Here is a 5,829-nt window from a genome sequence, read left to right on the forward strand (position 1 = left end):
GATGAATTGGGAACTTCCATTAGTGGCAACTTTCAGGGGAATTGGTTTAGTCAACAATCTAAATTGATGGAGTGCTGACTTATCACCTGTCAAATGATGGGTTGCTCCGGTATCGAAAAGGGCCTCCGGGGAAGGGAACTCAAACTCCACATTTCTCGCCTCCGGAGACGGCGCTGCCTGGTCCTTGTATTCCATGGGCTCACCAGGAGGGGTCTCACCTTCTGGTTCAGGTTCAGCATGTCTGGCCGCCGGTCGCGATGGGCCGCGATTTTGAGGAGGCCGGTAGTTGTCCGCTGGTCGTAAACCTGGCTGTGAACCTGAGTTGGCTGGAGTTGGTCCGGAAGGTCTGCCGGGAGCGGGTTGACGGTAGTTGACAGGAGGGGTGATGATGGGGTAATGCGCCTGGAATCGAGTCGGGTCGCTGGTCACTGGAGCTGGATGATTTGGCCTGTTTGTATGTCTGGGTCGTTCAGGGCAATCGGCCACCACGTGGGAGGTGGAATTGCAGCGATAGCAGGACCGGGTTCTTTGGTCGGAACGTTGATCAGGTCTCGCAGCCATCCCGTAGACATTCCCAGGATGACTCTCAATGGAAGGAGTCCTTTGTAAACCGGCGGCCATACCCGTCGGGGCCGATCCACGGAGTCGGTCCCGTTCTCGCACATTGAGTCGAGTTTGACTTGCCGACAGGAGGTCAACAACCCGATCGAAGCGAGGGGTGGCATTGTTGTTCCAGTTTAACTCCATATCCATCCTCTGGTCAAACTCATTACGAAGGTCAGTACTGTGAGGAATAGAGGATTGGAGAATGAGACCTAAGATGGCATCGCAGGATAAGGGAATCCCAGAAGCAATAAGATCGTCGAACCGGGTCCGGCATAAGGAAGACACTTCGCTGGCATTGGTTTCAGAGCTAATGGTGATGAAGTTGAGATCGTTCCATCGAGATAGCTGAGTGGCCCGTTGATGGTCCCAAAACGTCCCCTAATGGCCCGCATCATGGTGTCACTGCGGTCGAAATCGTACAGGTCGGTCCGAATTGAAGCATTCACCAAACCAAGTAAGATACCACACGCAACACGCTTGAAAGGATGACCACGCCGATTGTTGATAAAAAACTGTTTGTCTCTGAGAACTGAGAACGCAGTTTCGGTCAGCTCACGTAACCACACTTGAAAATTGCTCCCATCCGGTCGAAGGGCAGTTGTGGCAAATCGAGCGATTCCGTCTCGGATGAGCGCCTGCTCCGTGCAAAGATCCAACAGCGCCAATTGAGCGGGATGGGCGATTGGTTCTGGAGGAGGAAGTTCTTGTCGAGGAAGATCAAATTGATGGTCTTCAATTGGCAGACCATGACCTCGGAAAGTGGTGTCGTCTTCGTCATCTGAGTTCGGGTGGGAAGCCGCTGCACGTCTAGCGTTGGTGCGAGTGTGATGAGCAGGAGGGGAGCTTTGAACGGACATGGTGCTGGTTTTTGAAGTAGAAAAAAAATTGGTGGGCGGGAGGAGGTCAAAACGTTTTCCAGAAAAAAATGCAACGGTGGTGAAGTAGAGGTTTGAGAGGGTGGCAAAAAATTTTTTGGGTTCGCAAAAAATGGGAAGAGTTTTTAAAAGGTGGTGAAAGCGGATGAGGAAAGAAAAAGTGGTGGGCGGTAAGGTGGAGTATATAAGACCAAAAGAAGAGACAAACAAGGTAAAGGGAGAAAGGGAACTAAAAAGACTTTGGGGTAGAAAACAGAGAGATAAGGTTGTTGGTGTTGGGGTTTCGGCAGGTAACAAACGGAAAATTCCAACGCGGATAGTATAACATAGACTGCCACACAGGCACAGACCACACAGGTTTCAGGGAAAACAAAGATTCACACACACCAGCCACACAGGCTCAGATTTACCAGCCACACAGGCACGGGAAGATACACCCGGAAGATTTTCTAAGGCAAAAATTTATAGTTTATATCGAACCTAGTAACTAGCGAAGAAGGCTCATAACCTAAAGAGGCTTGAATATGTAAATAGAGAGAGTAATCGTAGATTTCATAAGGAAAAGAAAGAAAAACATAATGTGCTAGAAATACAAGGTATTTATAGTATACATTATGTAAGAGACAATGACAAGGAAGAGTGTGAGAAACTGTGACTGCTTGTCAAGACATGTCGTGAGTGTTACTCATGACGCGCATGTAGTGAGACGTAATCCAAGGTTACGTAACGAGCTACAACACCAAGTGCACTAATCAGACAAGCGGCAGATCTTCTTTATTGGCGAGAACGTATACGTTAAACTTGGTTCCGTCGATGTTCGAAGGGGTGAGCTTAGACGTCGGGACAGCATATAGAGCTTCAGGCATAGCGGTAGGGGGTAATTGCGTTCCTGATTTCCACTACGAGACTGCAGAGCCATTGCTCAGCGAGATGGACGACCAAAACAGTACAAACTCACCTGTTGTCATCGATGGAACGGGTACTATTTGGGGGGTCAGATCTTATCGGTTGATCTATCTCAACGAAGGCGTTATCAGCAAGATCACATTGGAGCACAAGGCGAGCAAACTTATGATTCATATCACCCTACTGCTGGCTAACTGTCCAATACATTTTAGGTGCCTCCATTCAACAGCTTCATTGCGCGATATTTAGTGGACAAACAGAGTGTAAAGATTAATTCTCGTGATATCTTCCAGTCGCGGCGCGTGGTTTGCAGGAAAATTGGACGGAGTCAGTCCGATAACTGGTGAGATGATCATTAAGGTAAAACCCAACGCTGGTCATAAATGCAAAGATTTTGACACTGGATCATAGGTCACTTTGGGCCGCACTCACGGGGGAAACTCGACTGGGTCAGAACATCAATTGTAACTTTTGTGTTATCAACATTGTCTTCCCAACCTTCAGCTTTTTGTCCACTCCTTTTGTCATTGGGATAGTCAGCGTCGCGGCAAGTTCCAGTTTTGTAAGCTTTGTTGTGCCTGACTAAACTCATCCAGGAGAGTTGCTCAAGAAGGATGTTATTCATTTTGATTAGGAACATAAGTGTTTTTGCTTTGTTTTTGTTTTTGATGGTGTAAGTAAATTAGATTTGCTAGATTATGTATGCCGAGAGTTGTATGTTTCTCAGCAAAAGCCGTTTGGCTAGGGGAGGACAACCAATATGGTTCAATTGCCGCGGTTTTTGCCGCTGGCTTGGCGGCGTACACCATCCCTTACTGGTTCAACTGTTGAGTTGTGTACATGCGAGTAATGGATGGCACCAATTGTGAACAGATGTTTTTTAATAGTACGGGGAATTTTTGGCTTGGTTTTTGTACGGTTGCCATGCATGTGCTACTGGTTTTGCAATTTAGCACTAACCCATATTGATATTAGGGGGGTTCACAATAGGATAAAAATAAAACTTTAGAGCTAATTTTAAGGCCTTTATGAACAATTTTCTAAAAAATGAAGAACTTGCACTGATTCTCAGGGGACACCCAGTCCTGTACATCTTGCCAGATTTTTAGAAATTTGTTGATAAAGGCCTTCAAATTGACTCTAAAATTTTATTTTTGTCCTATTGTGAACCCCCCTATTGGATTAGCTGAACACCACACAGTTTGAAGGTGAAAGGTTTAGTCGTGGCACACCAAGGCTCGACTGTGCTGGTCAAGACTTGTTGGGCAGCGCCTTGCCTGCCAACCGGGCGGTGGTGACCATCAGTTGCTGCAGCTACTGCTAAAACAATCATTGATGCGGGGGCAGGCTCTAGGCAAAAACGCGAGTGCATGTGTATATAAGTGGTGGAATTACTAACTGGTCCAGAACGAACCAGACAAAACACCACCAGACTGAACATCTCATATTACAGTTTCACCTACATCATGGATTTTATTGTTAAGGATAACGCTGTGGGCTTAAAGCTCGTCGAGGAGCTTGGTGCGGACAAATTGCGATTTCAGTTGGGCGTAAAGTTGGACAATAAGGTGAGGGAAGAAAAGAGATGATTGCGCCACGTAACTAACGTTGATACTTCTAGCGTAATTGGAGTGGACCAGTAGGGGAGGCTTACCATTCGTATCTCATCAAAATCAAGTTACAGAAACGACATGGGAGAACATCTGACAAAGCCGAAGGAGATGTCAAAATGAAAATAATCGCATTATCTGCGCTGTGCTTGTGTGAATTCGGAAACACGTTGGTACTCAACAATTGGTATACCATCTGCGGTTGTATTGGATCCGACTTTGACAGTATCATGGAATGGGTTTTCAATCCGCTGATGGCGAAAAGATCAGGTCAGATTGAGTTGGCGTTGAATCCCGTGCCGCTTACTATTGCTGGTCGCGGCTCAATTTGGCTTGTTGAAGAGATCTGGGACCAGAAAGTTCAACAAATCGTCAATTATGAGGTCGTGGTTGAACACGTCGTTGGGGTGAGTAATTGTCAAATGAACAAATGCGGTTTGCTGATGTCTGTTAGGACAACCCGTTTGGTATCGTAGTGAGACTTGTCGTAGCGAAGGACATGATGCCGCCGTCGATGGATGGAAGTTATATTCCTGGTTTGCGTGTTGCCTTTCGCGGGATATTGATTGACAGTGAGGATGGTGGGGAAGAGATCAGAGTTGAGGTGAAGTTTTGGGTGGCACTTGACTTGAATGTGTCTCTGGGCTTACATTGATTTGGTTGTAGGTGACTGGCTAACGGGCTGGTTGGACGCGGAGCTGTTGGTGGCTGATGGCAATATATAGTAGTCTCTTGGCGTGGACTTTAAGCTGGCGAGGATTGGTGGTCGTATTGATAGGGTCGTCAAGGCCATCTTACATTGTAGGATGATTAGCCTTTCAGGTGCTGGTATATGCGACGGTTTGGACAAAATATGATTTGTTACATGTGCTCTAGGCTCCAGAGGTGTGTTGTCGAGCAACAGACTCCCGCTGAGGCGCTCTGATCGCTCGCGGTTGAAAGCAATGGCTTTAATGGCTATGATGGTCTCTTGGCTGCTGTCAGAATTCCCCTAACGCGGTAGAAACAGCGAAACGCTGTCGCAAGGGGAATACAAGCTCCAGAACGCTACAGCGTAAGCCACAGAGTTTCACATCCTTGAAACCGTAGATGTAAAACTTACATCAGCCTCCTCCCTCCAGATTCCAGAGACGGAACCAGCCACAAGGCACCTAGGGGACGGTCCCAAGCCACACGACCCACTGGGAACAATGAGCGGCCCAAGGCGACAGCAAGCGACCACAAGATGGCCTTGTGAGTATAAATAGAGCCCTTCTCTGCATCAGCAACGGAAACCAGGCTAACCAGCTACTCCGCTCTGCTACTTAGATCAATCGCTCACAGAATCACCTCGCCGCCGTTAGCCACTAGAATCAGTCTTAATAATATTAAGTAGGTGGCAAAGATTGATCCTTAGAACAAACTATTGGAGCACGGTCTGATGCAACTTGATTGATAGGCATCGACCAAACCCATTGTCAGAAAAGGATAAATAGGTTGTACAAAAGAGTCCAGTTATTCTCGTCAACTAAGCAGGTAAGAGCGATCTCCTGCATAGATCTCCACGGAGACCAGAGAACAGAGAGGATAGCTAACAGGAAGCGATAATGGCAGATCACCCCCAGATCGCTTGCTGCAATGATGCATCTATTAATTACAGTGCTTTTACGGTATCTCTAAAAATGAAAACTAAGATGTCATAGACATGTGGATTTTTTTTGATATTCTTGTTCCCCACAAATCCTAGAATCAAATCCGCTTTTTTGGCCTATCTGCACTGGGGGATCTGTCTTGAGATGCATGAAACAACTTCAATTACAGCTATTATTAGGGCCCTAATAATAGCTGTAATT

This window comes from Puccinia triticina, chromosome 11A (assembly GCF_026914185.1).
Source record: "Puccinia triticina chromosome 11A, complete sequence".
Taxonomy (NCBI): domain Eukaryota; kingdom Fungi; phylum Basidiomycota; class Pucciniomycetes; order Pucciniales; family Pucciniaceae; genus Puccinia; species Puccinia triticina.